The following is a 23,296-nucleotide window of genomic DNA, read 5'->3' on the forward strand; positions in this document are numbered from 1 at the left end:
GACCCAAAAGCACAGGTGTCCTTGAAGATGTGGTACCATGAAATACCCTTGGTGCAAATGAACACAACTGGTTGTATGCCACCTACTTCAAGGACATGACGCAATACACTGTGATTTCACTGCCCTGCTGTTTATCATAACAGCACACAGCCTTTTCAGATGCAAATTACACACAAATCACTTCAGTAATTACAATGTAAAAAGCACTTAAGCCACTCCTGAATTAGCAAGCTCAAGTCCAAACACCACACATTCACACAGTTCAGCAAAGCCTACAAACCCCAGTGCTGTGGTTAATTTAACCTGAACTTCACAATGCCATATCTGGAGTGCTACAAATACCAATATAACTACATACACTATAAATACTAATATACTTGACTACTGCAACTGTTAGAGTAAAATAGTCCTGTTAAAGACAGTTAGTTTATTTGAGCTAATACATGTCTCTGCCAGATTGCTTTTGCACTGGTGAATGCAATCTAAACCTAGTTGCTCATCTGTGACACAAGCAATTAGCATTTTTTTTACAAAATGATAAATTAAATCACAGTGAAATTAAGTGACTTCCCACATTCACACAACAAATGACAGAGCAATAAATTGGACATCTAAATCCTGACTTTCAAGCCATTAGTTATCATTTCCTTAACACACATCCTCATAGCATAGGAGGTCTGTAGCGTGAGGATCTTTTAACTACCCTGTGAACATTTCACCGCTGATGCCAGGTTCTAAGAGCACACAATGAAAAAGATGAAATATTGTCCTTTACAATCAGGTTAATGTTTATAGTGTGTAACTGAAGATTCCCGCAAAAGTGCAGCACTAATTCCTTCTCACTGCCTCATGGTGCCCACCACCCCTGTGCAGGCAAAGGGCAGTACCTGTGCTGCTGAGTCTAGGAATACACAGCTGTTTCCAGCATGACAATGCAGAGCTCCTGGGATGTCAGTGTCAGAACCTTATTGCTCACTGAAATTTTAATCTTCTTCTCTTTCCTTCTCTCCACATTCTTTGCCACCCGCTGCAGAGATGTTAAAAATGAGATCTGATGCAACATAAGTGGGTAGCAGCAGTCTCTCTTGACTCCACAATCTTTCTAGAGCTTGACAACCAACAAGAAAAACACAAATTAGCTCCTCTTTCTTTCTCCTCTTCATAGATAGAGCACAACAACAGAAATTAGCTCATTCCTCAGTCACCACAATGTGCTGGAAACACTAACTGAAATCTTGGAAATGCCTTTTCATGGTAAAATTTATAGATTAAGAAATATAGTAGAATAATAGATTAAGAAAATACTGTGGATACACTAACACTAATATCATCCTGTATAAACTTTAAATGCCACTATATTATTGAGGGAAAGTTGCAATCAAACCATTTAGAACTCTCCATGATACATCTCTTATTATCTTTTCAAAGACATAAAGACACACCAAATTTTTCAAAGTACTCTAGCCACCTCTAAACCCCCATAAATCCACCACCACCAAAATGCAAGCATTGTTCTCACAATCACCAGGCAGAAAGTTAAAAGATGAAGAATGAAGGCAGAAATTTTAGGAAAAAAATAGATTTAGAGGTGTAGGAACATAATAATTCAGTTCAGAATACGAAGACGTGCAACTATATGCAAGTGCTCAAAGATGCCAAGAGGAAATTTTGTAGCCTGAGGAAGTCAGATGTGTAACTCCACAGGAACAAAGTGACTGACCAGATGCTTCTGAAAAAACCACCATCACCACCTACAGTTTCTGAAATGTGCTTGGCCAGCACAGCTCTGGTCAGCTTATCTCATGCAGACCAAGCTGCAAATGAACAGGGTTAAATGTACTATTACACCTTCAGTAATAGCACAGGGCCACCATGCTGCTTGGTAACTTCACAAGGCAGAGTGCTATCTTACACCGCACTGGGGACAGCACTTCACAGTCTGAATTGAAAAAACACCCTTCCAAATCACCAACATCATTTTCTTATTCTACCCAGGTTTTCTTTGTAATTATAATGCCATGGTGTGAATTGACATAAATAATAATGCAGCCATGAAGATGTTGAAAAGAGTGTCAGGAGGAAACAGGAGCACTTCAGTTCTAACAATTAAGTGCAATATTTTTTACCTGAAATAGCCCAGGGCTGCTCAGAGAAGTGGACCTGTTTGTTCCTACAATATCTCCTCTAGAGAGCCATGGTGTGCTTCCAGAAACTGAAGCTCCTGGTAACGAGCACAAACAATATCAAAGATACACCCAGCCAAAGCCCCTCTTTTAATTACCCCTCATTCTTGAAAGGCTGAAGACTCATATCATTATTGAGGAAAGAAAAAAATCATCACCCCACAACACCTTTGTATTTGTATTAGGAAGCCTGAGCCACAGCACTGCAAGATCCCCAAGTTTCACCACAGACTAACACAGCATCCCAACGCACCATGTTAAAACAACACACTGCAGCTATTTTCTCTTCCTGCTACTCCATATATATTAGCTTCTTCTCTCCCCTGCCATCTGTTAGTTTGCTGCAGTCTGCTGGGACAGGACTGCCCTCTCCTTTTCTTCCCTTCTTGTCTGCTCAAATGGACGACAACAAAGCCAGGCATTTCTTGTCCATACACTCAGCTTTCCTCAGCTGCCTCAGAAGCGCTACCAAATGCAGAGTTACAAATGAAAAGCACTCTGCTCACCTCTGCTGTACCAATGTGCCCACCAGAATTACATGCTAGACACTGAAACATCTTGTAAGTGGTAGGCAAGGAGGTAACTGCTGCTTCAAGAGGACACACCTTTTCGTCTCATCCACAGGCATCATTGTTTAAAACAGGTATCTGTACTACCCACACCACAGGAACTATCAGAGAGAAACCAAGGTAAGCAGCACTGACAATTACTTTATGCAGCAACCTGCTGCAACTTTTCTTAGAAGGGAAGGCTAGCAAGGAAAAAAAACCAGAAAAATCAGGTGAACAGCAATCTACTACTACCATAAACTTCACTGTAAGATGTGTAGCAAATCACTGCTTTTCCCTCTAATACAGTTCAGAATGGAAAAAAGAACGGCTATCTAATCCATCACACTTGTAGCCAGTTAGGAAGGAAATTGAAATGTTTGTCATCAATTGTTCTATCAGTCAGGTCATTAGAAAAAGGAACAGCTCATCTAAAAATAAAGTCAATATTGGCTGACTCTAAACAGCTTCTTCAGCATTTCACACACATATTCAAGCAATGAACACTATTATTCTGTGCTCGTAACAATATGGCCCCAAGCCAACAACTGCTCTTCAACATCTGACCTCTTTTTAAAGTAGATTTACAAGGAAGTATAGTGAAAGAGTTCCAAATCAGCTGGTGAGAAAGTATCATAGATCATAACCCCACAGTAAACAATTCCTAGTTCTTCTGATCTGCAAGATTAGAACAAATTTGGCATTACAAAAAAAATTAAAAATAAAAAAGGAAACTTACTATATCAAATATACTTCTATTCCAAAATAAAAATAAATCCCACACTAACAGCTCACAAAGCACTTCCTCCAGAAACAAAGAGGAAAAGTAGGTTTCTTTGGGATGGGAAACCACCAATGTCTGCTTCAACACACCAACACAAAGGTGAGTTTTGCAGTATGAATTTATTGATCAAAGACAGATTTTCCTGCTTTCCAATCCCTATACACTGCCAGTCAGCAAATATCATTCAATCAAGGGCAAATTATGCATATCTTTGATTTCAGGGAAGCATCATGTAGCACACAGGCTACAACTGGGATGCAGTTCTGCCAAGTCCCTTACAGATCAGCTGAAGGGAGCCCTGACTTACCTCGGCGGTCCCAGCGAGGGCAGCGCCGGTGCAGACGGGACGCCAAGCTCAGAGCCACAGGCGTAGTCAGCTCCTCGGAGCAACAGCCCAGGCTGCTATTACGTCTGCGGCTTACAAGCGGCAGCGTGCCGTTATTTATACAAAAATCAGCATCTTCCTCAGGAAAAAAAAGCACTCGAAGCTTCTTACTGGCCCTGCAACACACTCCTATACTTATACCATCACATCTAGTGACTAAGAAGATGCTTTCAGTGTCACAGGAGATTAAGACTCTGGGAGGAGAGTGCCTGGCAGCTTTACTCTCACACACCAGTCTGCCTTCACGCAAACGCACTTTGTCGGCGGATGGAAGTGTATTATTGCAATACGCTACCGAAGCGAAACAGTTCCCAAGTTTTCCACAGGGCATCAGCTCCCCCTTCAAGCTGCACCCCAGAGCTCGCTCCCCCTCGTCCTTCCCCGAAAAGACCTGCGGTTTCTGGGCACCACAACTTGTCCTGCGTCCCCACCGAGCTCCGGCTCCCCGTGCGCTACCCTCATACCTGCCGGGACACCGCGTCCCAGAGCCGCGCCCCGCGGGGCGTGGGCACTCCGCACCGCCCGGACAGCGCCCGGACAGCGCCTCCTGCGCCGGGGCCCGAGGCCGGGCCCCTTCCTCCGGACCCCGCGGGAGGGCGAACCGCAGCCGCGGCGCTCTCGGGGTCCGCACGGCCCGGGCAGGGCACAGCCTCCCCCCGGCAGGGCACCACAGACACAGACACACACGTAACACACACGCAGAACACACACCTTGCACCCGTCCGCTACTGCCGACCGGGAGCGAACTGCCACCCCGGGGGCTCGGGAATCCCGCTGACAGCGCACAGCCGAGTGACAACCACTCGCCACATAGATGCGAATAAGCAGGAAAAAGACGGCGATAGAGAGCAGCCCACTTCCATTACCTTAGCAATCGCGTCGCCGCCGTCCCCTGACGCCCCTTCGCCTTTCCTCAGAGACGGGGAAGCGCCCGCAGCATGGCGTGAGCCTGCGGGCGGGGCCGGCGGCCAGCCCGGGGCTCCTCTGTGCGCCTCTTCCAAAAACCTCCCGTTCTCCTCAGCGCCCCTCCTGCTGCGGCGAGGACGGCGGCCGAGCCAATCTGCCGCGACCCGAGCGCCGCGGGCACACTGCGCCCCTCCCCGCCCGGCCCGGCCCGGCCCAGCCCCTCGCTGCCGCCCCCGACCCTCCACCGAGCCCGCGCCGGGCGGGGGGGGGCGGCCCCAGCCCCGGCCCCGCAGCGCCCGCTGCGGGCGGCCCGGGCGCGCCGCCCCCGCCCGGCCCCGGCGCCCCTTTCCCCCGGTGCCGAGCCAGCTGCCCTTTGGCGGTGGCGTGGGGGAACTTCAGCTCCCGTGTCCCGCCACCCCGGCCGCTGCTGGGGCACTCGGCGCAGCCCTGAAGAAAGGCATGAAGCCGAAGGCAAGCCTTGTATCTCTCTTACAATCTTGTTTATGTGTTGAGTCACACAATTTAAGCGTTTGGCTAAAGTCCTCCATCTGAAACCGGGAAAGCCTCATCTCTTGGTCACCTTCCTCCAACAGCCAGGATTCCCTAAATAACACCTGGGCTCTGCACACCACCATCGATCTTAACAGGCACCGTAACTCCAACAAAACAGCTTGGAGACCCAGCCCTTTTACACAGACCTGTCCCATGGGCAAAAGACATTGCGGTTGATTAGGATGAGTTTCCACAGATTAACTTCGTGGGCAAAGTAGCTCACATACTTCTTAGGCTATTATCCACCGATTTCTCTATTGGATGAGATTTTTATTCCTTTTTCTCCAGACGGCAAGTTAAACCCACCTTGCCCCAAGCTGACCCTCAGGTCTGAGATCCCTGCGTTAGGATGCACCAGGGCAGACCATTCACCGGACGTAGCCACGCCCATCTCCGTGCCAAAGTTTGTGAATTTCCAAGGTCTGCTTCCCACGCATCAGACTCATTATTACTGTTGAAACTCTTCACAATGAGGCTGTCAGCCGCACAGAGGAAAGGTTCCTTTACCCACTCGTGTAGCCTGCCTTAAAAGCCCTTGTGTGTTGTTTGTTCCCTCAATTTCCTAACATCCTGGATCTTACCAAAGCCAGGTTTATATTTCATAAGCCCTCTGACTGACACCAGAAGCTATCATGTGTAGGGATGTCCTGTTATTTTATGCTGTAGTCTGCCCAGCACAATTTCTGGTGATATCTGGTACACTAAACTGCTGCAGTAATTCAAATATGAAATTAAAAAGAAAAAAATATTTCTGGTTCAGCTGTGCATCCCTTCCATTTTTACTGGATCCATATGTCCATCTTTACCATTACTGGCTACTCCTTCCTTAGTCTTGCAAATGCCAGTTTCTAGCTTGCAGAGTTTACATGCTTTTTCAAAAAGGTCCTTCATCAACACAGACTTATACATTTGTTTCTCTGTCACACTCAAAATTGCATCTTAGTGGCAAAATTCAGTTATGCCTCACACAAGTCATTGACCCTTACTAGACTTTACAGGGTGTTGATTCAATTGATTGTTTCAGATTTCAGCTGTGGGCATTTAAAAGCTTCTGTGGCAGGTTAAAACGTTTTGTTCAAAGAAAATGTACCTCTCAAACATCACAGCATATTTTTGGGATACTTTTTTGAAATAAAATTAATCTAAAAAATATTGCCCTTTATATCAAGTTTGAATTTAAACTAATTTTCATCCCCTTTGGATTAAACAAAGCATATTATATATTATTTGCCACATAAAGCTGTCTGGCAAAGGGAGGAAAGAGAGAATGGCAACCTATGAAATAAAGATTTAATTTTTTAGAGATTTTCTCAGCAAAGCATTTTAAATCACTAGTTATATTGAGTTATGCTGGGGTATGACTACATATAATATCAATGGTGAAGTATTTCAGTGTCCTATATGAGGTCTGTTCAGGAAAAACTGTTTCAAGACTACTCTACACAGTCTTTGTTCTCACAGCTCCCTCAAAGGAGTGTGCATGCAGTAGCCAACAAATCTAAGTGCTTGAATATATCAGACTAAAAGGTAAGTTCTATAGAAAGGTTGTTTTCAAAGTAGAAGACAGATAGAAAATATTTCATATGTGTATTAACATTATAATTCAAAGAAATTACCAATATGTTTTCTGGAAGTATATGCAGCCTAGTGTTACCATACTCCAGCAGCCCATGATGTTGAGAAAGGAAGCTAAATGGGAACATTAAAGCAAAAGTGACATCTATGCTTATTTTAATCATGCTCAGCAGAAGAAATTATAACCAAAAAGTACAAATAAAAGGAAAGGCAAATTGGCTTCTCTCGAGTCACAATGATTCTTTGGTCCCTTAAAGTAATAAATGGTATGAAGCAAAATGGCACAGCAACATTTTTTATTCTCATGCATTAACTACTAAAATAAATGATACATAATTAAAACCTGATAAAACTGAGCCAGCTTTGTATTTACATTGATCCTTATGCTGAAAACAATGTAGTCAGATTTGGTTCATCACAGCAACCGTTTCTCAGTTTAGCTTCTTTCCCAGCAGGAGAGTCCAGCAGTTTGATGAGTATGATTAGAGATGCACAAACAGTTCCATTTAGATCAGTGGGACATCTCAAGTTGATGGAGAACTACACACATATGGCAATATTTGGAGAAAAAGACCTTGCAACTGAAACACTGCTATGCTTAGTAAGCACTGGAGAAGAATGTGTGGGGAGGGACTGTCATGCATTTTTCTGGCCAGGAGTGCAGAGAATTATTAATCCCTTTCCTCTGTATTATATTATGAGATCTGAAAGCCAGAAGAAACCACCATGGTCCACACCAAGCATGGAAAACCACCTGTTCTTAATGATACATCATTAAAACTGAAGAACCTGAGCTAGAATTTTCATTTTCACTAACGTTTCCTATTGGAAATATTTGTTCAGCTTTTCTTTATCCCAGACATTGATTTCAATGACAAAACCACACATTTTATAAAATATTATATCTTCTATTGAAGACTGCAGTGGTAGAAAACTTCCCTCATGCCCAGTAATGCTGTCCCAAAGCTGTATTATCCTCATTGCTGTAAAGAGGTCCTTTTATCAGCTTCAGAATGCACAACTTTGAATCCTTGCATATCGTGGCTGACACTAGAGTTACACATGCTCACAGGGCTTCTGCTAACTCTTACTCACAGCTCAACAGTGGGAGTCTCCAGGGTATTCCAGCAGATTCTTTACATGGCAAAGAGTCACAGCACAGCATGTTCCCCTGTGATCATCTGAAAAAAGGAAGAGTAGATATCGTTAACTTTCTGCCAGTAGCATCCTCCTCTCCTGGTGCTTGAAAAGCTCAGAAAGGCAGAAGCTGCTGCAGCTGCAGTGGTTGCAGTGCTCTGATGTAGGGCCAATGTTTTCCTTTCAGTTTGCAAACCAACAGCATTGTTGATCGAATGAGTAAGTGTTACCCCATAGCACTTACTTCATAAATATTCAGTAGCTGTTAATTACAAGAAAAAATGGAGCTGTTAGCTCGAGGTGAGTGCTGAAACGTCACTAAAGCAGTGCTTTTTCTCATGAAGGCAATAAAGAGGAGTAAGTGTCTCTCTCTGGCAGAGAGCATGAAAAAAGCAAAGAGGTTTTCAGAGTTGTTCAAGGCAGGTTCTATTTTTCATAAAATGTTTAATTTAACAGTGACCTAGTTTTACAACAGCTTTCAGTGTCTTGGCTTTTCTTATCTCCTGTGTCTTAGCCTACATCATTAGAAGAGCAGAGCAATAGGCTTTACAGATTTTGTTAAAGCAAACTAAATAAGGCCTTGCCGGGTGGATTAATTATTTCTCCTATTTTGTTTCAGGCAGTCGTTATGTTACAGTTTCTTTGTAGTTTTAAAGAGGTTTTAGCACATCTTTTACAGATTTTTTTTTAAATCTCAGCTCAAAGCGCTTAGCTTATTTCATGTTACATTTCTGAGTATCAGACTGCAGAGACACTCTTGAATTCCTCGGCCGTTTTGCAAAAAGATCCTTTGTTTTGTAAACATTAAATTAACTGTATGAAATTGGTGGCTAGCTTGAGTAGCAAATTTTGACATTTACAGGCAGTATAGACTCATGCCAGCTTTCAGCAGGAGCAAGTTATGGCGTGCCATTAATTTTACTTACCTTACTTCACCTACCAGAAGAAAAAAGTTATTGTGCATCCTGTTATCGTGACCAATAAACAGCAGGTCAAGTGATGCTTGCTCCCTTTTTCACTGTGTTCTACATTCAATGCTCTCAGATACTCTTTCATGGTACCCCTCTGTGATTCCTAGGCTGTCTTTATGGAAGTGCGCTTTAAAAACCCCTAAATCTCTATTGTGTGTGATGTGTTCCATATGGATTCAGCAGAAAAAGGGAGCAATTAGAAAAATGATACTTCAGCCATGCAGCACCAAAACACACTAACTCTACTGAAAGACATCTCTTCCATCCACCTCCATCTCAGAGACTGCAGGAAATTTTATCCTTTGAGAGTCAAGTGTGAGGAGCCTTGCTGTGGTTGAGTCCCTCCTGCATACCCTTTAAGGAAGGGAACACAGTGTAGGAGATGATGCCACATCTGCCAGGTTTATACAAGTGTGAGTGCTTTCTCTACAGGGAGAATTTCCCTGTGGGGATCCCATCCCACAGAGGTTTCCATTGATCCATGTTAACGTGTTTCACAGAAATTGAATATGTCAGACTGAAAAACGCAAGTAACGTATACTGGCAGTTTCAGAGCCATGACCTAAACAGTATCAAGCACAATGTATACTTCTACACCTACAAGGATCATGCAAGCTAAAAGAACAAAGACAACTTAATAGGAACCATTCAGAGGCAGTGTGTACTGGCCTTGTTGAGCTTAATTCCTCCCTTTGTGCAAAGGGATTTCAGTTGCCTTTGCAAACATGAAGTTTGTGCCAGCTCTAATGCTTTTTAAATTTTGAGAGGCTTAAAACAAATTTCTTGGTGACTTGTTATCATTGGAGGGAAAAGCCATGGTGGTGAATTTCAGGCATGGAAGAACTTGAATTCCGTATAGGAAAATCACAAAACCAAAAGTATTGAGAATTTTTTTTAAATAAAGCTAAAGACATCAGAAGAGCATTAGTAGCAGCTCTTCTGTTCATTGTTATCAATAAATAACACTGTAGGAAAGTAAAATTCACAGTAAATCCACCTAGGAAAGTCTGGAAGACCTTGTTTGCTGAAGGTATTGAAAAGAGATTTGTCTAAGAAGCTTTGCTTCACATTGTTTTACCTGGAAGCCCAAAATGGACAAAAAGCAATACAACTAATCCAAAGAGGAGAGGCTCCATTCCCTCATTATCCTGGTTCTTGTTCAAACATAGCAGAGACATGCTTTTCTCTTCTGCCTTGGCAATCTCATATCTGAGCAAGTCAGAGCACAGGTGAGTGCGGAAATTAGCATGGTCTCATACTTTCCTGTGTTAGAGAGGACTGTGGAGGGGATTTTAGATTCTTCTATAACATCTATAAATGGCTAAGATCTTTCCACATCTTTTAGCTTGTCAGGAGATCAGTTTTTTGTATCTATCAATGTTTATTCTTTTCTGTCCTTTAGTCAAGAACAGCCTTCTGCCTGCACTCATCTGAACTTGTAAAGTTTTCCTGAACATGGCAGAGCCTCAACTTCTGCCATGTCAGGTAGCCAAACATTATGAAAACTCATGGCACTAAGTGGCAGAAATGTGTGAATTCCCATAGAATTCAGGTTTTCTCCAGCTGGTCTTTTCTCGCTGGTCTGGAAAACCTGCAGAAGTAGTACTTACTTTGAGCACATCATAACATTCTTGACTTTTTTCTTCTGTGATATTGCAGAAATTTCCTTTGGACTTTTTTTTTCCATTTGAAATACGTTTTATGATTGATTAATTACATAAGCAGTGATGGGAACTGCTGTGCAGTGGGAATGAGGAGCCTGAAGTGTGGAGGAAGGCAAGAAATATGTTTTAAAAAACCCTTAAATCCAGAAAGATGCAGTATGTGCCTTTCCTATCCCTGATCATATTGTTTGTATGCTATATCTCTCTCTCACCAGCATTTATCTGTGTCTTCTTAAACTGTGCATTTTCCACAGCAGAAACTATATTACCTCGTGGTTTTGAAAAAGCATTTCCCATATGGAAGAAACTGCAAACATCACCATGAACCATGTTTCTTTTCTGTACTTGGATGATTTATAGTACCCACCAACACACTTCACGTATTGAAACACATGTCTGTGTGTTTCTGTATCTATCTATCTATCTTCATATGTTCACTTTATGTACACAGACATTTTTATATATAAAATCTTTTCTCTAATAGTTACAAAAAATGTGCAGGGTGTTGATGATTTATCTAAATCAAATGGTACCACTTCTCCCTCTTTGGCTAATTTATGTAACTAAACATCACACTGCATGTTCTGGTTTTGGCAGGGAAGTTCAACATTTGACATGCTTTTGGCGAATATTCACTTACTTCATTTTGTTTATTTTTATTTTTTTCCTATTAACATCAGTTAAACCTGAGCAGTCAAATATTTCTACACTTTGCATGAGAAAAGTCCTTAAACTCATCTTCAAATTCAAGTGACAATTAACATTTCTTTATTATATTTATAATAATTTTCAATTATTGTCCTAGCTTGTCTACTGCTGAGAAGGTACAGCACAGGGAAGAGATCTGAGTCGGGGTCAGCTGTACAGCATTCACTAAAATGAATGGGTGGAAGTAGGGCTCAAAAAACAGATAACAGCCTAGGAAACCTGGTTCTTTTAGGCTCACAGTAGGGACAGTGGGAAAAGACTCAGAGATTCAAAGCTGGAGCATAACCTCAGATGCTCATATCTGTGACAAGAAGAATCTTTCTTTCTCTCTGCTGAGCAGAAGAAGAACATAAGAGGGTTTGTCTCACTGGAGCGCTGTCATCTTTTCCTAAGTTTGTGAATCTCCCTTCTCTACAAAGCCAGGAACCCAGATGCCAGTTTTGCAGATCTCAGCAGTGTGAAATACAAGATGGATCCCAGGGCTCAGTTCTGGTCTCATCTTCCCCCTCTCCAGCCAGAACAACTCCATCAGCAGCTCTCTGCTTGAAATGCAGTCTTTACTTCAATGCTCAGCCTGTTAAACTATGACAGTAAAGAGATTAATACAGCCCAATTAAATTCAAACACATTTCAAACTGGTCTGCTCTGTTAAACTAGAATGTGAAAACAAAACACTTGCACAATGCATAATTCAAAATCATGCATAGGACTTATTTTAAAAAAAACATGAGTTTAATTATTTTTTTCCTTATTATCCAAGAAATTGCTTTAAATCTGCATTGCTGTTAACAACTCCACAAAGCTTTAAAAGATGTAATACACATCATGTCAGGATCTCAAAGCGCCTTATTAATGATAATGAAACAGTGAAGCTTCAAATCTTTTTTCAAGTAAGTACCTGTGGCAGGCATGGTTGAGAATCCTCCATCTGCAACTGCTTGGGCCACAATGTTTCACTATATGAATCAGCAAAAGTCTGGATTTTTTAAATTTTATTTTTAATGTTACAGCAAAATCAGCTTAACCAGTTGCAAGGAGATCTGATGAAAAAAGGCTTTTGCCCATGTTAAATATATTTTTATAACTGAATATGCCCATGTTTTGAGACTATTGTTAAAAATGTACCAGAGAGATGGGCCTTGGTGACAAGGATATGCTATCTTATGAAAATCTGCCCAAATTTTGACAAGTTACAAATTCTAAAATTTTCAACTTGTTCCTGCTTACATTCTTAGAGACTGAAGGCTAAATTCCTCAGAAGCTGATTGCAGTGATGCACATTCAGAATAGTATAGTTAATTTTAACTAAATGTGTAAATTATTCAGTAGAAGGTGGGGGTCTGCTTCTTGTAAATTTGTAGCTTAGGAGGGGACTAAAAATCACTGAGTCTGGCTCACTGCTCAGGGTGGGCTCAACTATACCTAAATTTACAAGTTCTTACAGACATTCAGGGCTGGAGATGCCATATTTTTTCTACTATTTAGTGAAATATTATCTGTACAAGGTTTCATCCTAATATTGAAGATGAATCTTGTGTTAAAACTGGAGCCCTTTATTTCTTGTCCTCCATTTCAGATGTAGAAAGCAGATTACTACTGTTCTCTTAGGAGCAGAATTTCATATTTTAAAGTCTTTTACCCATTTTTTCAGATTAGACATGATAACTTTTCTTTCCTTACAGCCTGTTTATTCAATGCTTTACCATTCTGATCACTGTCCTTTGGACTACCTCCAGCTGCTTCACATTTATGTTGTGTCCACAACTGTACACACCACTTTTGCTGGTGTGTACAGCAAAAGTGTACCTCACTTTTGCTGTACACACCAGCCTCACCAGTGCTGAGCAGAGCAGTCTGCATCTGCAAAGACAGCCCAGGGCAGCATTTTCCTATTTTGCACTAGCTCAGCATTATTTCATTCTGTTCAATTTGTGTTCTAGGAAGCCTGCTAAATATTTTCCCACAGAATTTCTCTGAGAAGAGTTCCTTGCTGTCCTGTGTTTCTGCAGTTTCTTGCCCCTGTCTAAATGTAGCTCTTATTCATCCTGAATTCTACCCACACTTTTCAGATCATACCTGCAATTTATCAAGATCACTGTATTTTAATAATCTCCTCTACAATACTTGCAGTCTCTTGCTGCTTGAAATTATCTGCAAATTTAATAATGATTCTTTTTGTGTCATCATCCAACCCATTAATGAGTACTACGAGACCTATAGCAATCCTCTGTGGAGCTTCTTGGAACTCATCCTTACGTTTTGACAATGAAGTATCTGTAACTGCTGTTTGAGCATGGTCTGCTAATGCAACTCAGCACATATTTTCAGTACAAATATTTACAAGTTCACAATTTACCTTCTGCAAAATTTTTGTTTAAAACTCAGTCTTTCTTCTTTTTTTTTTATATATTTTTCCCAGGAAATTCTTTTATTAAAATATTAACAGAACTCCAACTTTGAAGGAGATTGAGCAGAGGTAAAGAGATTTCATGTTTCATTCAAATACATAATCGTGGGAAATATCCTGAGGTGCACTTTTATTAGTATTCTCAGAACACTAATAACTCTGTATCTAACAATAATAATAACTCAGTATCTAACAGTATCAGCATACTAATAACTCAGTATCTAACTCTGTTGGATACTGCCTGTCTCTATCTTTCATTGCCCTCCCTCCCAAAAGCCTTTTCAGATTTAGCTCAGCAGCTGATGGCAATATCATATGGGAAAGTGTAAGTATTGAAAGACGGAGAAAGAAAGTCCTTACTACTCCATTGAGCCATTGAGCCATCTTGCTTTGACTTAAATATTTGTATTTGCAGTGACTTAGAGATCTTATGCTAAGTTTTGCTCCTTTAAATCACATGTCCAAACAAATAATACCCTTCATGACAGTAGAACATATTTAGAAAAGGCTCACAGATCAGTTCATGTGGTTGTGAGCTACAATTTACCGACATAAGCTAAAAACCCAGCTCTATTCACCCTGATATAATCAGCTGATCCTCCTCACCCTTTCAGAACATAAAATATCTCTCCTCCTAAATGCTCAACTATTCAGTTTTTTGAATGATCAGGAAAACGCAGAAGTATTTCTATTGTCTCTACCTCTTGAGCAGGCTAAGTCTTTATTGCTTTTGCAAGTCTGATACATTGAGTTTCCAAACTGCATAGTACAAGTACAGTACCACTAATCAAAAGCCTAGCAACAACATTTGGAGATACAGCCTAGCTGGGAGGTCACTTGTCACCTTGAAATCACAGCTAAGCTTCTGTTCTTTAACAGGTCTCATGCTTCTTTTTTTGCTGTGTAACCCTGAAAACTCTCAGTGAAGATGAAATTTTACCATCCTGTCCACAGCCACAAGCAGCTGTGTGTTTACTCAGTATTACAGCCATGGATGTAGCCTCCAACAATCAGTACAACTCACCAAGCCACCAAGGTGAGGAGCATAAGTTCAGTGTACACCCTATCTAACACAGGCATCTGCTACCAAATGTCCGTTTCACCCAAGGCCTGGCCACACACATTCCCTGCACTTCCATCAGATGACCTAGTAGCCACACAGCTACAGGACAGGTCCATTTGGCTAGCAGATCCAAAGGTAACAAATGAAGATGACTGCAGCTGGAACAGGGGACCAAGACTGCATTTTAAACAGGCCACCAGGTTTTATCTCATTTAGATGCAACTCAATAACCTACATCTGCCTTCAATCTACATATTTATCTCCTTCCTACCCCCTCTAGCTTCCATGCATAAACCCATGCCCAGGTGTTTTAAGTCATATTTTAAAAATTATTTTCAGCAGTTCTCATTTTTAATCTACAGTTAAAAAACCTATGCTCCATGACAAAACCCAACCTGGGTTCTACGCTGTCTTCTCTGGCAATGCATCTTTTGAAAACAGAGGCACTTGTTTGGTCTTTGCTAGACCAAACAAGTCTTTGTGTATGTTAATCTTCCAGTCAATTTCACAGGAATTTACATTATCAAAAATTAATTTCAAACAAAGGTAAAAATACTCTGTTCATTCTCCAGCTCAACCTTGAAGAACTGTGTTATATGATGGCGATGATGCACAGACTCAGCTATAGGACTTCTCTCCTACATGAGAGACTGATTCACCTCATGATCTCAGATGGGCATAAAGTTAGGCCCTCCTGTAACACAATTTCCCATACTTCCTCTGTAGTCACCTGGAGAAAAGTAACTCACCTATTTTAGATCCAGATTTTATGCCCTCTGGAGTGGACACCATCTCTTCCTTCTTTTGGCGAGAGTCTGGACAGCCAGGTCAGACCAGCTGTTAAAGGGCGGGAGCTGGGAGAGAAGAAATTCAGATGATTGAACAAGAAACTCAGACACTTGTGCCTGCAAAGCACTCTGAACTCTCAATGAAATTTTGCACAAACCATTACCCTTCAGCATTGTTTCCTAAACCTGAGATGATACCAAGCATTAAAACACTGGGTTGAACCATGCACACCTAGCTCTTGGAGGATTAAATCTTGTTTTTTGACATTTAATTATCTATCCTGTTACATATTTTTAAAATAAAATTGCAAAAATTATTAAGGAAAATGCAAAAATACCCCAATATTGCAACATGCTTATAGATGCCATATAGGAGATCTCAAGAAATCCAAGGTTTCTAGCTTTGCAGTCACCATTAAAATAGGGTTATGAGACCAGCAGTTTAATGCATGAAATATACATCAACATGAAGTACTATTCTAGGAAAAATTAGGACCAGCTTCAGAGGTACTTTTTGCACACAACATTGGCTTCAGGCTTAGTCTGCCAGTAATATCAAATTATTTTTCTCTGTGACTGACCCGGCAGAGGACAGTTTTCAGTGTCTGTACACTGCATTGTTAGTTATAATCACTGAACTGTAGAAGGAGCTGCCAAAAATATAAAATTGATAACCACCAAAAAAAAAAGATCATGAGAGATGAAAACACAATTGAGAGAGTCTAATAAAATTTCCATTTCCATCTTCATGACCCATTCATTTGGTGCTTTAGGCCATCCTTTCATGGTTAAAATATAACTCACTGTAGGGAGATATCTACCTAGTGTTCACCTGATTATCTTAAAGTTGTTTTTTCACCACTGTAGTGTCTCAACCCTGTATAAGACCAACATTTAAAAATATCCTTTGCAGATCTTGAAGTCTTAGCTACTGCAGTTTAAGAAGAAAATTTTGGCAATATTTTAGCAGCCTGCTTTATCAGTGAGTTTCAAATAGTTGGAAATTATCTGGTTTTAATATAATATCTAGATGCATCTCCACACTGAAAGCATTTTTGGTCCAAGGCAGATTAGGGTTTTAAACAGCCTTAGACAGAGAAAAATACCATGGGCGGGATATAGAGGCCATGGGAATATTCTGTAGTCTTAAACCACCCATTCTCTATCCCGCAAATTTATGCAGAGAACACTTCTACAGCAAATGCTGAAAAACATCTAGAGCCAGTGAAAAAGAATGGAGAGTAAAATATTCTTTTGAGAAGTGGTATGATGTCTGGTTGTTGCCATACATGTAAATACCACTCCTTCAGGAAAACTCCCTGCAGTATCACAGGCTTTACTCAGTCTCTTCTTCCTTCAGTGCTTCTGCATTAGTTTTAACAGGTACTACTGATTCTGGAAATATATATATATATGTATGCTATCAGCATCTTCTGCTTTGCACAGTTTCATTCTTAAGAAGAAAATTGCAATGTCTCTTTTGTAAGAAATTAGCATTTTTACTTAAACCTGTGCTTTCACAGACCTGGGACATTGCATGTAGGCTGCTGTGTATTGCAATTAAAACTCCCCAGAAATAAAGACCACAATTAATTTTGTGTTCCATCTGGATTCCTATTTCTCATTCTATCTTTCTTTGGGAAGCAAATGCAATGCTGTTCACCATAATTTTTTCCTCTTTTATTTTTCAAAAGCAGGTAGTTCTGGTCTTAATTAACTAAGCCTCTTACCTGAAGTTCAGTCTGAATGACAACATTCATTCATTCATTCATTCATTCATTCATTCATTCATTCATTCATTCATTCTCTATTGCCATGATACACCTCCTCTCTCAGATGTTATCCTGTTCATGTGCCCTCCCACCCCCACTCTCCATCACCAAGGGTTGGCTCTGACCCTCCATATCTGTATAAAAACATAGTCTCCCATTTCTGACACTCCTGTACATCATGTCAGGACTTTGGACAGACCTTCAGAGAGGAGGGTGGCACAGCACCACCCTTTGCTTTCTGTTCATCAGACACCTTAATAAATGTGGGAAAGTGATAAAAAGTGATCCCCTGAACACTTCTGTTTGCTGTGTGAAGTGCTCAGTTTTTTAACAATCATATTCTCGTATTTGCCACAGTCGTAGCACCCATGTCCTGTAAGTTATTTCTTTCATAAACTTAGCATGGAATGATGCATTTCTCTGAAAAGAAATGGGAAGATGTGCATCATCCTTGCAGGAAAACTGCTAATTCTGCTACTGATGGGGCAAGAAAATAGCATGTGTCTCAATTCTGGCTCTAGAAAAGTTTACACATTGATTTTTTTACAGTCCAGAAATTGTAACAACATTCCTAAAGAGAGATTTGGGTCTAGGTTTGCAAAATTCATATTCTGAATTCAGAATACACAGTTCATGTATGAACTATGGCTCATAAATACAGAGTAAATAAATGCAGTAAATACATCTTACAGAAATACAGTTCATAAACACAAAATTAATAGTTCCTATTCCCCCCACTCCTCTACTGTGTTCTGTCTGCAATGCTCATTTATAAAGAACAATTGTGAAGAGGCCATGGCAAGGAGCCTGGAAATCAAGATTCATGTTACCACCTAGACACTGAATGCCCTCCATATTTGGGAGAGTCCATTCCCTCAGGGAGTTGCTGTTGCTGTTCCCTCAGGACAAAGTTGTCAATGAATATTGTGCTAGAACAAGTGCTGTGTATGTGAATGTTTGTGCATCACTTTGTCGGGAATTGTGGGCAGAGAGTGCTGCAGCAGAAATGATGCTTTGGCAGACTCTGGCTGCTCTGATGCTGTAAATAAGGCCCTCTGAAATGTCCATGATCCTGCCCTGGGGCAGTTTGGGAAATTTGTCACCCATTAGTGCTGTGCACAACAGATGAATGGTCCTGTACAGCACATGAAGCAGACAATCCTGGACAAGATCTGCGTGGCCTGGGGATCCATGCATAGGAATGTCTTGCAGCAGCAGCAGATATGAGCTTTTATTCTATTCCATGTCCTGCTCTTAAGGCTCTGCTGGTGCCTCAAGAAATGGAGTTGTCAGGATGTCAGCAGCACTTAGAAGAAGTGCACCAACAGTGACATTGTAATCTGGGATTGGGGAATTCAGAGGACCTGAGAAAGTGACCAGATCCAGGAAAAGCCAAGTACTTAATGCTGAGTCACATCAGACCCACACCATCTTAGACCCAGTGTCACCAGGAAAACATCTCAGAAGTTACCAGTTGGAGATTCTTTAATGAGAGATGGCACAGCACCTGTTTGACATGCAGGAAATATCTCCAAGTTAGTTTGCTGTGCAGCAGGAGCTCAAAAATATGATAGCATTGAAAGGATATGAAAATTGCTAAACCCTCAACTTTATCATTCATTCCTACTCTGCAATGCAGGATCTAAAGATACTGTGGTAAGGCAACTTAGAAACATGAGAGAACATATGGGCAATGAAGACATGGTAAGTAAAAGCTATACTGTCCCTGAACATCCAAGTCAAAAGTGGTCAGGAAGCAGAAAATGAACTGAACAGAAAATGCCGGCTAAATTAGGTAGTACTCAAGTTTTAGACCACTGTGGATACAGATACACTGTGCAGAAACTGCTGGAATTTGATGGCATTCACCTGATCTCATAGTAAAAAAAAAAAAAAAAAAAAAGGGGAAGATGTGGGACTCGGCAAGAAATAGGAAATCTGTGGCCAGCAAGACTCGTCCTCTCAATGGTCTCCCTGGTGCAGCAGCCACTGAAGACCACGGTGGCTGCCAAGATGATTTTCACTTTGTGTTTCCCATTGCACTCTCAGGCCTTGCTGGCCACTTCACATGGGTTCTGAAACTCCCTGGCAGCTCTGGCTGGGCAGGGACCAAGCAAGAGGCACTGCTGCTGTTCTTCCTTGTGTTCACTGGGAGACAGTGAAGATCCTGCTCATCCCAGACCCTCTCTGGGGTTTGGCAAAGCAGAAATGAACTTGTCAGACATACAGAACACTGTGTTCTGTCAGCAGCGGGAGTTGCCCACTGGAAATCACCCCCCACACCTGCCCATCACCCCTGGGAAATATCTCCATGGAGTCAAGGTTCTCTCACAGCGGCACAGCAGGAATGTCACCACCAGGATATTCAGCACCACGCACCCAGGCGTGCCACTTAGGTCCCAAGAGCACCCCCGCAAGTACACACATCAGCACCAAGGGGACCGGTTTCATCTCACAGCAGAAGATTTTCAGGAACAAAGCATTCCTGGGTCATGCCACCCAATTTCAGATTGAAAAGGGTTGGGGGAAGGACTTCTGCCTGTTTTGTCAAGGGAACCCCTGGGGGGTTCCCTCACCGCCCCTGCAACTGCTCTTCCCACATATTAGGCCTTTGGTTGCCCGGGGCCATTAGGAGTCCCAGAGCTGAGGTCGAGATGGAGGGCCGGGCTGGCCCAGCCAGGATGCACTGTGGCACCTGTGACATCACAGCGCCGGTGTCACAATGGGGGCAGCTATCAACCCAAGGGGCAGGGAGCGCTGCCCCAGTACAGCCTCGGCGAGTGGTGAGCGTGCACACGCGCAGGAGGCTGTGCTGAATGCGGAACGAGGCCCACGGCAGAAACGCAAGTACCCCGGGCAGCTGCTTCTCACCGTGCATCCAGAGGCCGGTCCTTCGTGGGAGTGTCTTTGGCAGGACACGGTGCCGCGGCTGGGGCAGCGGCACTGCCAGCTGCCTGGGTCCCGCTTTCCTGCCATCAGATCCCTGGGGCTCCTGTCCCCACTTCCCCTATCAGTACCTCCCTCCCATCCCCACTCAACCCTTGCTCACATCCTTAAGGCCATGCTGGCCATTAAGCTCTTTTTCTTGCTTGCGCAAGCCCTCCTCCAGTACCCGCAGCAGGTTGGCGATGGGCTGTATGAGGCCGCACGGGAGCGCATGCAGCAGCGTGCTGAGTATCTGAAGCAGCAGATGACTCAGCTCATTCTGGAGCTGGAGCAGAAGAAGCTGGAGCAGAGCAGTGGAGCCTGGGGAGCTGCGCTCGTGTGGCAGTTCTCGGCTCTGACTGGAATCCTCCTCTTTCTCTTGGCACTGCGCTTTGGAGTCAAGAAAATTAAATGTGATCCAGACAACAGCGGCCACAAGGAGAGGTCCAGCAGCAACTTGGTGGAGGAAGAAGAAGGACACAACGTAGCGGCAAAGGAAGACGTAGAAAGCAACGATGCAAATGCGGAAGAGCAGAATAAGGATGGAAAGGAAGAAGGCAGCAACGTCGATACGAAGGCAGAAAACAGTCTTGGACGTGAAGCAAAAGGAGGCTATGATGATGCAAAGGAAGAAGTAAACAACGATAAGGAAGTGGAGGAAGTCAACGCTGCCGGAAACGGAGAGGACAAAGGTGATGCAAATGGAGACGACAACCACCACAGCCTCAAAAGGGACCTTGCAAGCCTTTCAGAGGTGCACATAGAGTTGCCTGTTCTGGATCTGGACAAAGGCTGCTCCATGATTATGGACCTGATGGACAAACTCATGCGCATCTTTGAACAAGGCTTGTCCAACAGCTTCTACCCGGTGCCACAACAAGCCATTGGAGTGGGCAGTGCCTTTGAAGGCTGGAGTTCCTGTGCACAAGATGTTGTGTACCGCATGCTTGTACCCCTGACTCCCCCTCCAGGACATGCATTCCACCTGGAGCTGGACACTGTGGGGACGCTCCAGAGGAAGTTCTGTGTCTGTGTGGAGCTGCTGTGCACCTGCATGAGGGAGAGGCTGGGGGAGGACATGCTATGTTTCCTCCACCACCCCGAGGAGGAGCTGAGAAGGAAACAGGACCCCAGCCTCCTGCACACCCTCTGCACTGGCTCCTATCTAGATGTGAAGAAAACTGTCCACTGGTTCTATCGATTCATGAGAATAGCCTGGATGCTTTTGCCTCAGTCTCCCCACTGGCGTTTAGTGTTTCAGCCCTGCAGCCGCTCTTGTAAATTTCTCCTGAGGAAAGACAAGGAAATCTTCGCGGCTGAGGTGATCTTTGGAGTGCGGCAAGGAGACTCAGATATCTTTGTGAGCAGCCAGCCTGCAGAAGTAGGCATCCCAAGCACAATGTGGCTTGAGACTCACGCCGTAGCAGAGGCAAAATTCTTCCAGCACATTTCCAGACAGGCCCTCCAGCTGGCACTGCAAGTTCCTGCAGCTCCTCCAGTGGCATCCTGATGGATGGAGATTTTTCCAGCTATGCCCTGAAGACCATGGTGATGCACCCACTGAACACTCTACCCCTGACTCAGTGGCGCAGGAGGGATTTCCAGCAGCGACTGATGGATATCCTGAAGTACCTCCACTGCTCACTGGACACAAAACAACTTAACCACTTCATCATAGGCAACAAGAGGCTTCCCGAGGAGATCAGTTTGCCCTCCGACTTCCGGGTGGCTCAACCGCCCAACCTCTTCCAGCACCTCATCCAGACCTAGCAGTCTGGATGCCCACACCAAGGCTGTGCAGGAGTATGTTTGCCTGCTGCATCGGCTCAAACAACTGCTGCTCCACGGCCATTGAAAGAGATCCTGCTGCACAGAGCTGTGCTTCTGGGGCCTCTTGACAGACCCTGTATATATGAACCTCCTGTAGTTAGTGCATTTACAGTATATATTAGTACCCTGGAATTAGCGCATTTGCTATACTTACCAGTACCCTCTAGTTATTGAATCTACTTTATATATTGGGACCCTCTAGGTAGTGCACTTTTACTATATATATTAACATACTCTAGTTAGAGAATTTACTATATATATATATGTATTAGGACACTCTAGGTAGTGCTTTTACTCTGTATATTAATGCGCTCTAGTTAGTGCATTCAGCAGTCCAGAACCCTCTTTGTTATTGTTTCAATAAACTGGAATATTCCAGTATTTGGATGGTGCAAGTTCTCCTTTATCTTGACCAGACCTGGAGCATTTGTAAACTCCACTAGTTGTGAATCTGTGACTGGCTGGGAGTAGGCACTGTTATTAGCAAGCCAACACACAGAGTTCTGACTCCCTACTGCTTACAGCCTGTCATTGCACAGGCTCTCCATGTCTCCCTTGCATTCAAGCTCAAATTTACTTTGCATAGCTGCCTTTTTTGCCTCAAGCTGGGCAGATGGAAAGCATATCCAGGTCCTATGACAATTGTGGCAACTCAGTCTGTGAAGTTTTTGAAGCTCTGGGTAGAAATTATGCAGCATGGGCAAGACCAGAACATAGAGAGATAAAGCGAAAGCGTTTCTCCTTCCAGAACATAAACATAACCCTTACAGCATATTCTTTTAATGATAGAAGCAAGGTTATATATTCTATATTCATCTCAGGATGACAAAATGCTAGAGATTAAGATCCTCCCTGGTAGAGCATCAGTCACCCTCTGTAGAAAGGTGAGGAGGACCCTAGCATCTGCCAAACTGATCCTCGTCTCATGTCAGCAGAGTTGCTCACTAAAGCATTCCCTAAAAGCTAGAAATAGATAATTAGCAAAACCCCAAACCTCCTATATGTTGTCACGATTAAGTGGAATTTGTATCTGAAGCCTCTCAAACTCATGGCTTCCTGTGAATAGTAAAAGAAGGGAAATTTTTTAAGCAGTCTTCA

The 23,296-nt window shown here is 42.8% G+C and overlaps 1 protein-coding gene across 1 annotated transcript in view; it reads right to left on the bottom strand.

Annotated features, from left to right (window-relative positions):
- RGS6 (regulator of G protein signaling 6) overlaps window positions 1-4,944 on the bottom strand; it is a 245,645-nt gene extending 240,701 nt beyond the window's left edge. Inside the window, exon 1 of the mRNA XM_030949741.1 lies at window positions 4,767-4,944. The gene's annotated coding sequence lies outside the window, so the exon portion shown is untranslated. The remainder of the gene's footprint in view (window positions 1-4,766) is intronic.
- Window positions 4,945-23,296: the final 18,352 nt, after the last annotated feature.

This window comes from Camarhynchus parvulus, chromosome 5 (assembly GCF_901933205.1).
Source record: "Camarhynchus parvulus chromosome 5, STF_HiC, whole genome shotgun sequence".
Taxonomy (NCBI): Eukaryota; Metazoa; Chordata; class Aves; order Passeriformes; family Thraupidae; genus Camarhynchus; species Camarhynchus parvulus.